This window comes from Phocoena sinus, chromosome 8 (assembly GCF_008692025.1).
Source record: "Phocoena sinus isolate mPhoSin1 chromosome 8, mPhoSin1.pri, whole genome shotgun sequence".
Lineage (NCBI taxonomy): Eukaryota > Metazoa > Chordata > Mammalia > Artiodactyla > Phocoenidae > Phocoena > Phocoena sinus.
Window position 1 is genome coordinate 58,466,961 of NC_045770.1, and position 15,565 is coordinate 58,482,525.

The 15,565-nt window shown below is 40.1% G+C and overlaps 1 pseudogene; it reads right to left on the reverse strand.

Annotated features, from left to right (window-relative positions):
• Nucleotides 1-1,489: 1,489 nt before the first annotated feature.
• Nucleotides 1,490-1,683, reverse strand: LOC116757439 (annotated as a pseudogene).
• Between the last annotated feature and the right edge of the window lie 13,882 nt (nt 1,684-15,565).

Sequence of the window (15,565 nt, forward strand, 5' to 3'; positions counted from 1 at the left end):
GCTATTGCAAATAATGCTGCTATGAAAACTCCTGTACAAGTATTTTGTTTGATTCCCTGTTTTCAGTTCTTTTGAGTATATACTTAGGAGTAGGATTGTTGGGTCATATGGTAATTCTATGTTTTAACTTTTTGTTTTAACTTTTAACCTGTCATACTGTTTTCCACAGCAGCTGTACCATTTTACACTCCCATCAAAAACAGTTAAGGGGGGACTTCCATGGTGGTGCAGTGGTTAAGAATCCGCCTGCCAGTGCACGGGCATGAGTTCAATCCCTGGTCCAGGAAGATCCCACATGCTTCTGAGCAACTAAGCCCCTGTGCCACAAGTAGTGAGCCCGCGTGCCACAACTACTGAAGCCCGAGCACCTAGAGCCCTGCTCTGCAACAAGAGAAGCCACCGCAACGAGAAGCCTGCTTACCACAACGAAGAATGGCTCCCACTCGCTGCAACTAGAGAAAGCCTGCACACAGCAACAAAGACCTAATGCAGCCAAAAAATAAATAAAAATTTTTTTAGAATGGATAAGGGTTCCAATTTCTCTATATCCTCACAAAAACTTGTTATTTTCCAATTTTTATTTTATTTATTTATTTAACATAAATAAGCAGGATCAACAAGCAGGCCCCTGGCTTACTTCAGGACATAAAGTTTATAGAACGGGTCTTTAATTCATGGCCTGGGATACCAAGATTTTAGAAATCTAAATCTTTACTGGCTGAGTTACATGAAGGGCTCCCTGTTCAGGCTAAGAGCCAAAATGTCAATTTCACTTAAAATTTTTTTCTACCAGTGTACATTAATAGAAATGCCCTTGCAAAATTTGACTTAAAAAAAAATTGGGCACATATGTCTGAAGTTTAAAATCATTTTATTCAACAAATATCTACAGAGAACTTTAGGTCTGTTACCATCTTTATTCTTATTTTGTTCATTAATTTGTAAAGTAAATATTATGAATTTCTCTTTCTCTGAGACTTACATGGTGCTCTCTATTAAGGCTTGAACGAGGCTAGTCCTTCCAGCATGTGTCCAAGTCAAGATGAAATGTGGCGTATATGTAGTGCCAATGCTTCCCCATCACATTCATTTCTGGATATCTTTAAGTAGCATATTTTTTTTCCTTCAAGACTATACGGTTTGGGATAGAGAGCAATTAGAAATCACAAGGATAGGAAGATTTTTAGACCCTGTGCTAATTGGAGTAGGTGGTAATGTTGGTGGGGTCATATTATGTTTTTTTTTCTTCAAATCATTTTAATAACCTGGCAGTGATTCAAAGTATAAGAAGATTCAAACGTCTTCCCTTTAAAGGGGATGCTACCATGATTGCCTCACAACAAGCATGATCCAAGGCAATCATGAGACTGGATTCCAAAGAGCAAGGGTCGTAGGAAAGCTTCAAGGCTCACAGATTGAAGAGCTTGGATTCAGAAAGTCTCTTGAGGGCGAGCAGACAGCAGAAGAGACCTGAAATTTTAAGAGATCCTCAGAGGACGGGGTGCAATTGCTGGGTCATGAGCACCTTAAAGCATGCCTTGATGGTAATATGGTGTGAAGAGTATTTGTCGCCTGGGAGAACTGAGCAGGATGGGCCATGCAGGTCTGTTGTCTCATAGGGTCAAGCTTCTTCAGTGAATAGATCCGGTCTCCCTGCTCATTGAGATAATACTGGAGAAACATGACCACACCAAAGCCAGAGGGTCCAATTCCATCTGCCCATATTATGTTGTGCTTTAAAAAAAATATGAAAGTTTTTACTTTTGGAAATTAAATAAAAAGAATCTGTCCAAAATAGAAGCTGCATTCACTAAGCAGTCAATTCTATAAGTGAAGAAATTGCCAATTAAAAACATTTTATTGGGCTTCCCTGGTGGCGCAGTGGTTGAGAGTACGCCTGCCGATGCAGGGGACATGGGTTTGTGCCCCGGTCCGGGAAGATCCCACATGCCGCGGAGCGGCTGGGCCCGTGGGCCTTGGCCACTGAGTCTGCGCGTCCGGAGCCTGTGCTCCACAACGGGAGAGGCCACAACAGTGAGAGGCCCGCGTACCGCAAAAAAAAAAAAAAAAAAAAAAAAAAAAATTATTTATTTATTTTGGCTGCACAATGTCTTAGCTGCAACACGCGGGATCTTCCTTGCAGCATGCAGGATCTTTAGTTGTGGCATACAGGCTATTAGTTCTGGCCTGCGGGCTTCTTTGGTTGCAGCATGAGGACACTTAATTGCGGCATGCATGTGGAATCTAGTTTCCCGACAAGGGATCGAACCCAGGTCCCCTGTATTGGGAGCATGGAGTCTTACCCACTTGACCACCAGGGAAGTCCCAGAAATTGCCAATTATAATGTTCTCTCTTTCAAACCTTTCCACAAACCTTCCCACCCCTTGAGCCAATCTTCTATCAGAATTGCCTTTAAAAATAAACAGACCTGGGCTTTCCTGGTGGCGCAATGGTTGAGAGTCTGCCTGCCAATGCAGGGGACACGGGTTCGTGCCCTGGTCCGGGAAGATCCCACATGCCGCGGAGCGGCTGGGCCCGTGAGCCATGGCCGCTGAGCGTGCGCATCCGGAGCCTGTGCTCTGCAACGGGAGAGGCCACAACAGTGAGAGGCCCGCGTACCGCAAAAAATAAAATAAAATAAAAAAATAAACAGAACTGAAAGAAAAGTGTATCTAAATATGATTTTTGTACCTGCAGAGCATATCTCTTCTCAAGAACATATAAAAGGCATAATAATCTCCTTTGCTCCTTCCCAAATTTTCTGCAACTAGGAATTATAGTGAGTATTTTACTCTATCCTCTATAAAAATCAGAAAATTATAGTATGTGTTTTCTAGTTCAGTCTTTCTGTTGAGCATGTGAGATTGCTTGGTTCTAAACTTTGGATTAGGGCAGTCTCACTGCTAAAGAAAGAAACCCTTAGCCAGTCTGTGGGGCTGCAAGGTCGGATTTCTTACTAGAGGTTACTATAATTAGAGTTGCAAGATTTAGCAAACAAAAATAAGGATGCCCAGTTAAATTTGAATATAGAATTTTAAATTCTAATTTAATTTGGTATCCAGTATTTTATCTGGCAACCCAATCTAATTAATACACCAATATTATGCATTCATTATTTCAACTTAATATGTTTTTATTGAACACCCCTAGAGTAAAACACTGGGCTAGGCTTTGTAGGTCAAACCGAAGGTAAAATGTGTGTCCTCAAAGAATTTATAATATTGGAAGATATAAGGCAGAGCACTGAAATTACATGTAAACAAACGAAAACTACATGTATAGTAATGTTACTATATAGAGCTGCCTGTCAGTCTCTCTGTAGTTTGTTTCTTTGAATGTTGAGTATTGGTCCCTTTCAGGTATTTGTATTTGAAGAACAGAGTCCCTCCCCTGTAGTAAAGCTCTGTCTTGGAATTAGCATGACTTTTGCCTGTTCATTACTACCAAAGCATAAATACCTGGTATTGAACAGGACTGTTCAATATTTTAACTGTCTATACAGCAAAGTGAAAAATTAGAAACCTAGACACTTAAATGCTCTTTTTTCATTATAATTTCAAGCTTGCTTTATCTTAATTTGTGATTGATATTTAATCAGTAGTAGTTTGTTATACTTTGAACTTTTGGGTTTGCCTTCTGTTAAGAATTTAATGGAATTTAATGACTCTAAACAAACACTTAAGAAGATGGTACTTAAAGGAAGCCTATGACACCTTTGCAATGGATGAATTGTTTTGCAATGTAAGTAATTTCATTCTCTAATTTATGAGTTTATAAGTAAAATGGGTTAATAGTTCAGATACTAATGTTAAGTTTTCTATCAAATAATACAAAAGGGATGTTATCCCAAGGGGAAAAGAGTAACATCTCTATATAGACATTTTTTTTGCATCTTTCCCTCCAAATGATAACTATTTATTGAGTTCTTTCTCTGTGCAGGCACTATGCTACATGCTTTACAGACATCATTTAATTTAATTCTGATAGAGAAACCAAGGCTAGAGAGGTTGGAGATGTGACCCAATATTTTTTTAGGATATCTGGTGATCTTGTAAACACTAACAACAGAAAGCACAACTGCATGCAACATTTTTCTTAAATGAAGAGTTTTAAAGCACTCAATTTTTAAAAGAGAGATCTGAGTTAAATACAAGGAAAAACTTCCTGATAATGAAGAACTGGAATGGAGAGAGTGGAGAGATTTTCTTCACTATATAGTATACTAAAGGATCAGTTGATGTTTATATGCCTAGAAGCCAATAGAGATGAATAAGCACTACAGATCTTCTCTGAGCTCAGTAATTATGGGAAAAGGACTTTGCCTGGAGACCAGAGAGGGGACTTGTATCGGAGGTGTATTGTTCCCTTTCCAGCTTCAATCCTATGTCCACCTACTGTGGAAAGTTGCATGGCAATTGCTACTTCTAAAACAATAAATAATAATTATCTACCTCTAGCTATTGGATTCTTACTTCAATGAAATATGTGTAAAACTAAACTCACTATCTTCCTGCTTTTCTTGACCTTGTATGCCCCACTTCTTTATTTGCTACCTTCTTTTTTCTTTCCTTCTCTTCAGAACAAAATTCCTTAGATGAAAGAGTCTTCACTTCTTGCCTCCATTTCTTTTTTTCCCCTCCATTTCTTAGTCTCCCATTTCCTCTTAAACCCAAGTGTGGCTTCTCTCCTCCTCTCTCCATTGAAACTTCTTTGACTCAGGACAGTGACATTTTAAAAAAGGAAAATTTTATTGAAATATAATTTACATATGATAAAGTCACTCATTTTAAGTGGCTTAATTATAATTCAGTGATTTTTATTAAATTTACAACATTGTACAATCATCACCACAATCAAATCTGAAAACATTTCTATTGCCTTGAAAAGAGCCCTGTGCCCATTTGCAGTCACTCACCTTTTGAGAACAGATTCAATGAATGATTTTCAGACCACAACTTACCTAACTGCTCTGAATACATTTGGCCCTACTGACCATACCTTTCCTTTTGAAACTTTTTCTTCCCTTCTTTCTGGCCATCACTTTCTCCTGGTTTCTCTCCTAACTTTTTTTTTTTCTCTCCTAACTTTTTGATAATTCTTCACAGATTACTTTCTCTGCCAGGCTTTATTATTTTAAAAAATATTTATTTATTTATTTATGTATTTGGTTGCACCGGGTCTTAGTTGCGGCACGCGGGATCTTCCTTGCCGCGTGAGGGATCTTTGTCACGGTATGAGGGATCTGTTTCCCCGACCAGGGATTGAACCCCAACCCCCTGCATTGAGAGCGTGGAGTCTTAGGCACTGGACGACGTGGGAAGTCCCTGCCTTACTTAAAATTTATTTATTTATTTACTTATTTATTTATATCTGCATTGGGTCTTTGTTGCTGCGTGCGGGCTTTCTCTAGTTGTGGTGAGTGGGGGCTACTCTTCGCTGCGGTGTGCGGGCTTCTCATCATGGTGGCTTCTCTTGCTGCGGAGCACCAGCTCTAGGCACGCGGGCTTCAGTAGTTGTGGCATGCGGGCTCAGTAGTTGTGGCTCCTGGGCTCTAGAGCGCAGGCTCAGTAGTTGTGGCACACGGGCTTAGCTGCTCCATGACATGTGGGATCTTCCCGGACCAGGGATCGAACCCGTGTCCCCTGCATTGGCAGGTGGATTCTTAACCACTGCGCCACCAGGGAAGTCCCCATGCCTTACTTTAACTATTGCTGTTCCACTGAGTTCTGTCCTGGCCTTTCAGCCTACACCTACTTAAGTGATTACATTCATCTTCATGGCTACAACTGCCATCTGTAAGCCGATGACTCAAAAATTTCTATTTCCAGCTCAGACTTGTGCCCTGAGCTCCAGTCTGGTATAGTATAGTAAAACTACTTATCATCAACAGTGGTTCTTCTCTTGTGCTCTCGCTATAATAAAATGCAAACAGAAAACTCATCAAATTAGCAGTTAAATCCTGTCCCTCTTTGAGGAGGAAATTAAGATTCACCTATATTGTATTAAGTATCAAAGTGCTAGATGAAATATGAAATATACATATGATCGCTGAAGTCTATAGACAATAATATACTCTTCTTGTCAGATCTTGTAAGTAAAATAGAATTTTAATGTACCTGCAACTCTATTACTTCATTCTAGCTTAAATTTTTACATATGTGTCTCACCAGGAGATTGATATAAACTCAAGAGCAGGGACCATATCTTTTTCTGTTTTGTCTTTCCAGTAAGAAAGCACAGTGCTTGGTATAAAGTAGGTAAAAGTATTGTAGAATGAATAAATGAATGTATCAGGGCAGAACATACTTGAAACTGAACTGGTGTGTTAGTGTAGTGTACATTGGTGGTGGACTACCAAATGTCATTTTCCATCTTTTCTTCCTTATTACAAAATTGTAACTTTTTTTGTAATAACCCATCTCCCTCCACATAGCAATACACTTTTGTATTTATCATAGAAATCCTATTTCTCATGCCAGTGACAGATATAGGACGGCTATATGAAGAAATTCTTGCCAGTAAGATGTAATGGGCAAAGAAGATATACAGATTGCCAACAAACTCCTGAAAGAGTGTTCAACACCATTAATCATTAGAGAAATGCAAATCAAAACTACAATGAGATATCATCTCACACCAGTCAGAATGACCATCATCAAAAAATCTACAAACAGGGCTTCCCTGGTGGCACAGTGGTTGAGAGTCTGCCTGCTGATGCAGGGGACGCGGGTTCGTGCCCCGGTCCGGGAAGATCCCACATGCCGCGGAGCGGCTAGGCCCGTGAGCCATGGCCGCTGGGCCTGCGCATCCGGAGGCTGTGCTCTGCAACGGGAAAGGCCACAACAGTGAGAGGCCCGCGTACCGAAAAAAAAAAAAAATCTACAAACAATAAATGCTGGAGAGAGTGTGGAGAAAAGGGAGCCCTCTTGCCCTGTTGGTGGGAATGTAAATTGATACAGCCACTATGGAGAACAGTATGGAGGTTCCTTAAAAAACTAAAAATAGAACTACCATACAACCCAGCAATCCCACTACTGGGCATATACCCTGAGAAAACCATAATTCAAAAAGAGTCATGTACCACAATGTTCATTGCAGCTCTATTTACAATAGCCAGGACATGGAGGCAACCTAAGTGTCTATTAACAGATGAATGGATAAAGAAGATGTGGCACATATATACAATGGAATATTACTCAGCTATAAAAAGAAATGAAATTGAGTTATTTGTAGTGAGGGTGGATGGACCTAGAGTCTGTCATACAGAGTGAAGTAAGTCAGAAAAAGAAAAACAAATACCGTATGCTAACACATATATATGGAATCTAAAAAAACAAAAAAACTGGTCGTGAAGAACCTAGGGGCAGGATGGGAATAAAGACGTAGACCTACCAGGGAATGGACTTGAGGACATGGGGAGGGGGAAGGGTAAGCTGGGACGAAGTGAGAGGGTGGCATGTACATATATACACTACCAAAGGTAAAACCGATAGCTCATGGGAAGCAGCCTCATAGCACAGGGAGATCAGCTCGGTGCCTTGTGACCATCTAGAGGGGTGGGATAGGGAGGGTGTCAGGGAGGGAGACGCAAGAGGGAAGACATATGGGGATATATGTATATGCATAGCTGATTCACTTTGTTATAAAGCAGAAACCAACACACCATTGTAAAGCAAGAATACTCCAATAAAGATGTTAAAAAAAAAAGAAAGAAAGATGTAATGGAGAGTCTGCTGGGGAGATTCTGGGGAAAGTTTTTCACTTATAAATAGAGATACATCGGGGAATTCCCTATTGGCCCAGTGGTTAGGACTCTGCACTCTCACTGCCCAGGGCCCAGGTTCAATCCCTGGTCAGGGAACTAAGATCCCACAAGCCACACGGCCGGGCCAAAAAAGAAAAAAAGAGTTGCAGCGAGGCATCTTCTTTCTTTGGACTTTATAGTGTCTAGAAGTGTCAACTTGAACTATGACAGCCATCTTGTGAATACTGGGGATGCTAGTATCTAAGGGCAAAGTGAATAAACCGAGGAAAGCAGAACAGAAAGACAGAAGAAGGTGGTCTCTGCCGACATTGCTGGATGGAAATTAACCAACTCTGAAGGTGCCTTAATTTGGGACTTCATTATGTGACTTGCCCTACTATTTAAACTATTTAGAGTTGAGTTTTCTATTTCTCCTAGTTGAAAGAATCTTAACCAATAATTTTAGTAAACAGATAACATAGCAAATAACCTATGTGGGTTTTTTTTCCTTATTAGACTACAGTGGAGTGTGGACAAAGAGCACATGTCGACCCTGTTGTCATGTCTGTTGTCTGTGTTGGACTCCAGCTGTAACGTAGATGTTCTTATAAACCTCCTCTGAAAAAGACCCTTTGCACACTAACCTTGATAGTCTCAGATCTAGGCAACAGAAACAATAATAGGCATGTCAGGTGAAGCCAGGAAGACATATTTTAGGGTCAGGGCTATATGGAAACTTCTTGCTTCTACTGATGAAACTAATGAGAATTTTCAGGCTGATTCTACCACTCAACGCTGGCACTATTTAGCCCCAGGGGAGAATTCTAATGGTAATTATATTCAGGAGACTTTAAGATATATATTGATGCTGGTTCTTTGTAGTTATTATGATACTATTTATACAAGTTTCAGTACTTTTACCTTTTTCTCCTCCTTTTCCATCTATTCAAATTCTGCCTGTATGGCAAGATGCAGCTGAGATTTCACACTTGTCATAAATACAATGCACCATGATGTAATTCTGATGTACCAAAATACCTATATTTCTGAGCATCAAATACCTATAAGACCCTGGAGGTACGTTATACACATAAGGTACGACCCTACCTTGCATAGCTTATGATCTAATTGACAAACTAGGACACAGAAAAAGTATGGAGTAGCATACTGATGCTCAAACTTAGGGTGCATAAAAGTCCACTTGTTACACCTGTTAAAAATCAGTTTCCTGGGCTTCCCTGGTGGTGCAGTGGTTGAGAGTCCGCCTGCCGATGCAGGGGACACGGGTTCGTACCCCGGTCTGGGAAGATCCCACATGCCGCAGAGCGGCTGGGCCTGTGAGCCATGGCCGCTGAGCCTGCGCATCCGGAGCCTGTGCTCCACAACGGGAGAGGCCACAACAGTGAGAGGCCCACGTACCGCAAAAAAAAAAAAAAAAAAAATCAGTTTCCTAGGCCATACCTTCAGAGATTTTGACTCAGTAGTTTCAGCTTGAGGTTCCATAATCTTTATTTTTTATTTTTATTTATTTATTTTTTGGTACATGGGCCTCTCACTGCTGTGGCCTCTCCCGTTGTGGAGCACAGGCTCCGGACACGCAGGCTCAGCGACCATGGCTCACGGGCCCAGCCCTTCTGCGGCATGTGGGATCTTGCCGGACCGGGGCACAAACCCATGTCCCCTGTATCGGCAGGCGGACTCTCAACCACTGAGCCACCAGGGAAGCCCCATAATCTTTATTTTTGACAAATTCCTCAGATTGATTTTGACTGTAGGTGTGATGAGACTCTCTATTGGAGAACATTGTGGAGTGGAGAGAGTGACAATTTTGTGTTTCTTTGGACTGTGGTGCCATGCTGAAATGGGCCTGTGGTAGGAGTATAAAGGCATATATTCATTCAGATTATCTTAATAGTTGTAACAGTGAAAATGGAGCTAATTGTAACAGACAGATTTTAAAGAGATAGCTTTCACAGGGTTTCGTGACTGATTGCATATGAATGATGTGGAAGAAGAAAAGGTCAAGGATAACAGTAAATATCCTGATTTAAGTGATTCCCATCTCTTGTTGGCTCTATGATTGATTCCCTTATTCCCTATACTTTAAATGAAGATAATAATATCTACTTCATAGCATTATTATGAAGTATAAATAAATTAGGGTGTTTAATAAATACTCAAAAATATTTAGTTTTCTAAAAGAAGTTTAATAACAATAGAAGGTAGCATATGGTTAAAGCTTAATGAAGGACTGGTGCAAACTATAAGAATTAAAGGAGTCATGGAGGAGGAAAGATCATTGTGGTCTGGCATGAAGCATCTCAGTACTTTAAAAAATTCAATTACATTTTTAAATTTTGAGGGTTTTTTAGATTTTTTTTAAACTTTATTTATTTTTGGCTGTGTTGGGTCTTTGTTGCTGCGCGGGCTTTTCTAGTTGTGGCAAGCGGGGCTACTCTTCATTGTGGTGCACAGGTTTCTCATTGTGGTGGCTTCTCTTGCTGCGGAGCATGGGCTCTAGGCATGCAGGCTTCAGTAGCTGTGGCACACAGGCTCAGTAGTTGTGGTTCGCGGGCTCTGGGGCACAGGTTCAGTAGTTGTGGTGCACGGGCTTAGGTGCTCTGTGGCATGTGGGATCTTCCCCCACCGGGGCTCGAACCTGTGTCCCCTGCATTGGCAGGTGGATTATTAACCACTGCGCTACCAGGCCTAGATTTATTTTTTATTGAGGGAACATTGGTTTATAACATTATATAAATTTCAAATCCAAAAAAGAAGGAACGAGGAAATCCAAAAAAGAGGGGATATATGTATACATATAGCTGATTCACCTTGCTGTACAGTAGAAACTAACACAATGGTTGTAAAGCAACTATACTCCAATAAAAATTTAAAAATAAATAAATAAATTTCAAGTGTACAGCATTACATTTCTATTTCTGTATACCTCACAGCATGCTCAGAGCACTTCCTTCTGTCACCATAGAAGGTGATTCCCTTTATCCATTTTGCCCTCTGCCCCTTCCCCTTTGGTAACCCCTACTCTGTTCTCTATATCTATGACTTTGTTTTTGTCTGCTTTGGTTTGTTCATTTATTTTGTTTTGAGTTTTTAACAAATATTCTATATATGAGTGAAATCATACAGTATTTGTCTTTCTCCATGTGACTTATATCACTTAGCATAATACCCTCAAGGTCCATCCATGTTGTCACAAATGGCAAGATTTCATCTTTTTTATGGTTGAGTAGTATTCATATATATACATATATATGAATATATATATTTATCTTACATCTTCTTTATCCATTCATCCATTGATGGGCACTTAGCTTGGTTCCATACCTTGGCTGTTGTAAATAATGCTGCAATGAACAAAGAGGTGCATATATCTTTTTGAATTAGTGTTTTCATGTTCTTTGGATAAATACCCAGAGGTGGGATAGTTGGATCATATGGTAGTTGTATTCTTAATTTTTTGAGGAATCTCCATACTGTTTTCCACAGTAGCTGCACCAATTTACATTACCCCCAACTGTGCACAAGGGTTCCCATTTCTCCACATCCTCACCAACACTTGCTATATCTTGCCTTTTTGATAATAGTCATTCTAACAGTTGTGAGGTGATATCTCATTGTAGTTTTCATTTGCATTTCCCTAATAATTAGTACTGTTGAACATCTTTTCCTGTGCCAGTTGGCCATCTGTTTGTCTTCTCTGGAAAAATGTCTATTCAGCTCCTCTGCCCATTTTTAAATTGGGTTGCTTGTTTTTTTGTTGTTGAATTGTATAAGTTCTTTATATATTTTGGGTATAAAGCCCTTATCGAATATTTCATTTGCAAATATCTTCTCCTATTCAGTAGGTTGTCATTTTGTGTTTGTTTTGTTTTGTTTTGGCGGAGTTGGGTCTTCGTTGCTGCATGCAGTCTTTCTCTAGTTGCAGCGAGCGGGGACTACTCTTTGTTACGGTGCGTGGGCTTCTCATTGTGGAGGCTTCTCTTGTTGCGGAACACAGGCTCTAGGTGTGCAGATTTCAGTAGTTGCAGCATGCGGGATCAGTAGTTGCAGCACATGGGCACTAGAGTGCGTGGGCTTCTGTAGTTGCAGCACACGGGCTCAGTAGTTGTGGCTCGCGAGCTCTAGAGCACAGGCTTAGTAGTTGTGGTGCCCAGGCTTAGTTGCTCTGCGGCATGTGAGATCTTCCTGAACCAGGGATTGAACCTGTGTCCCCTGCATTAGCAGGCAGATTCTTAACCACTGCGCCACCAGGGAAGTCCCTGTCATTTTGTTTTGTTGATAGTTTCTTTTGCTGTGCAGAAGCGTTTTAGTTTGATGTAGTCCCATTTGTTTATTTTTTTGTTTCCCTTGCCTGAATAGACTCATCTAGAAAGATATTGCTAAGACAAATGTCAAAGAAAGTACTACCTATGTTTTCTTCTAGGATTTTTATTGTTTCAGGCCTTACATTCAAGTCTTTAATCCATTTTGAGTTGATTTTTGTGTATGGTGTGGGATAGTGGTCTAGTTTCATTTTTTTGCATGTGACTGTCCAGTTTTCCCAACACCATTTATAAAATTCAATTACGTTTAATTCAAGTGTATATATGCATAGTTTTAAAAAGTCTAATAGTACTAAAATGCTATTTTTCATTTGCCTAGTTTTTTTGCACTTGTTGGCAAGTTTTCCTTCAACTCAATTTTCTGTATGGTTAAATTTAACTACATTCTTCTGCTCTGTCTGGGTTGGTTACTCTCTAGACTTTTATTGCTTTTCCTAGGAATACCTTTTACTTCTTTCCTGTGTAAAATCTACTATTTCTAGATCTATAACTTCCTTCTCTTTGGTTTAACTCCTTGTTTGGCTTCTTCAATAGCTTTTTGGAAAAGAGTGAATTTTTGAGACATTGTATATCTGGAAATATTTTACTCTACCTGCACATTTAAATGATAGTTTGCCTGGGAATAGAATTCTAGTTTGAAAATCTTTTCACTTAGAAGTTTCTTTGTTTTTTTCCCCAATTTCCAATGTTATTATTGAGAACATTGATGCCATTTAATTTATTTTATATTTTTGACCGGGCCACGTGTTAGTTGCATCATGTGGGATCTTCGTTGAGGCATGCAGTTTTCTCTCTCTAGTTGTGTTGCAAGGGCTCCAGAGCACGTGGGCTCTGTAGTTTGCAGCACGTGGGCTCTCTACTTGAGGTGCCCAAGCTCAGCAGTTGTGACACGCAGGTTTAGTTACCCCGAGGCATGGGGGATCCCAGTTCCCCAACCAGGGATCGAACCCTCATCCCCTGCATCGGAAGACGGACTCTTCACCACTGGACCACCAGGGAAGTCTCCCTTTTCTATTTTTTAATCCTTTTGATATGTCCTGTTTTAATTTCTGGGAACTTTTAAGATCTTCTTTTGTCTCTGATGTGGAATTTCATGATGATGTGAACTGAAAGGATTTTCTTTTATTTTTGCTGGGCCTCTGATATACACTTTCTTCTTCTTTTTTTTTTACAATGGAATCTATGATTTTTTTAATTAATTAATTTAATTTATTTATGTTTGGCTGCACAGGGTCTTTGTTGCTGCACGTGGGCTTTCTCTAGTTGTAGAGAGTGGGGGCTACTCTTCATTGAGGTGCGTGGGCTTCCCACTGTGGTGGCTTCTTTTGTTGTGGAGCATGGGCTCTAGATGTGTGGGCTTCAGTAGTTGTGGCTCGCAGGCTCAGTAGGTGTGCCTCGCGGGCTCTAGAGCACAGGCTCAGTAGTTGTGGCGCACGAGCTTAGTTGTTCTGCGGCATGTGGCATCTCCCTGGACCAGGGCTTGAACCCGTGTCCCCTGCATTGGCAGGTGGCTTCTTAACCACTGAGCCACCAGGGAAGTCCTGACATACACTTTCAATTTGGAAACTCATGTCTCCTAGGTGTGGGAACTTATTTTATATAATTTATTTTATAATAATCTCTGCATTAAAGTTTTCTTCGTTCTCGCTCCATATAATTTCTATTATTTGCATGCTGAGTCTCCTGGATTAATCTTAGATACTCCTCAAATTATCTAGTGTTCATCTCTTAGCTTTTTGCTATGCTTTCTGGAATATTTCCTTAATGTTGTCTTTCAATTATTTTATTTTATTTTTAAACTTTGGCTATCATAATTTTAATTTCCAAGAAAACCTGTTTTGAAACAGTGTTCCTTTTTTAAAAATAGGATCTTGCTCTTCCTTCAAAAATGCAATAGTGGGACTTCCCTGGTGGCACAGTGGTTAAGAATCCGCCTGCCAATGCAAGGGACATGGGTGCAAGCCCTGGTCCAGGAAGATCCCACGTGCTGTGGAGCAACTAAGCCCATGTGCCACAACTACTGAGCCTGTGCACTAGAGCCTGCAAGCCACAACTACTGAAGCCCGCATGCCTAGAACCCATGCTCCACAACAAGAGAAGCCACTGTAATGAGAAGCCCACACACCACAACAAAGAGTAGCCCCTGCTCTCCCCAACTAGAGAAAGCCTGCATGCATCATCAAAGATCTAATGTAGCCAAAAATAAATAAATAAATAAATAAAATGAAAAATGCAATAGCTTTTATCATAGACTTTCTTTCCTTTCTATCTATCTATCTTTCTTTCTTTTTGCTGGCTTATTTGTTTTATTTTTCTTTATTTCATATTGGAGATTTTATCAAATATATGGTAAACTTTTACAGTTTGTTCAGATTTAAGAGAAGCATCAAAGTAATTGGAAGCTCAACGTGAGGGGTAGAATTTCTTGATTAGAAGGGTTCACTATAGATGATTTGGTGGTGAACTGGCTTTTTTATTGAAGTTACCTCTATATTCAGAACTTACAGGTCCTTTCTCTGGGATGTTTCAGCTTATATACAGAAGGATCTTTCCATCTCTTTTTCAGTCTTATAAGATGCTGCCAGTGTTATGAAAGGTGCTTGGAGAGAGACCATTGGTTATCAATCCCCATATCTTCTGACAGCACCTCACCCTAGTAGTCTACTATGCCTGGTTTATGAGCCTAGAGCCTCTTATGTGCCATTCCTCCATAGATGGGGATAGGTTTATAACTACTGTTTATATCGTCTTTGATACAATTCCCTTGTTTTGGGCCCCGTTTCTCTTCCCTACCTTCTGTGGTACCTGGTATTTCACATTCCTGATCCTTTCTGGGGTTCAGCTTGGCTGATTGACTTGCTTCTTGTTGCTTTCCCCTTCAGAAAGCACTTTCTATCCTCTGTTTAGTCAGTTACCATTGCTCTTTCTTTGTCTCCCAACTTAAAATATTATGGGTCTGGGTTAGAGATGTCACAGCCAGAGTTTGCGTTTTTACTTTTTCTTCTTGTTTTGGAACAATTTCAGAAAAGGAAGGAGGCAGAAACTCCTTTAAACTACCATCCTAATACTGGAAGTTTGTTCAATTTTTCTGAATGGTGTTGCAGCTTATTATCTCACTGGATAGTTTCAGCTATAAGCTACCATAATGATTTCGATATCTTTTGAGTTTTATTTAAAACTCAAAAATCTGAAGAAATGTTCACTAATAGATGGTTTCTCTTAGCATCTTAGGCAAGTTACAATTTGGCTGTACAGTCTGTTGGCATTTCAGTGCAAACAGTATTGGTCTCATTTTTCTTTCCTAAGATGCTCTGTTCTTTACATAAACAGCAGTAGAAGCAGTTGTTCTCTTCTATTGTGAGAGAGATTATCTCTTAGTAGCAAGTGGAGTGATTCATTCTCCGGCACATCTTAGAGGAGACTTTATTATTTGTGGGGGTTAGAGTGTGGGGAGAGGAGAGTTCCAGCAATGTGTCA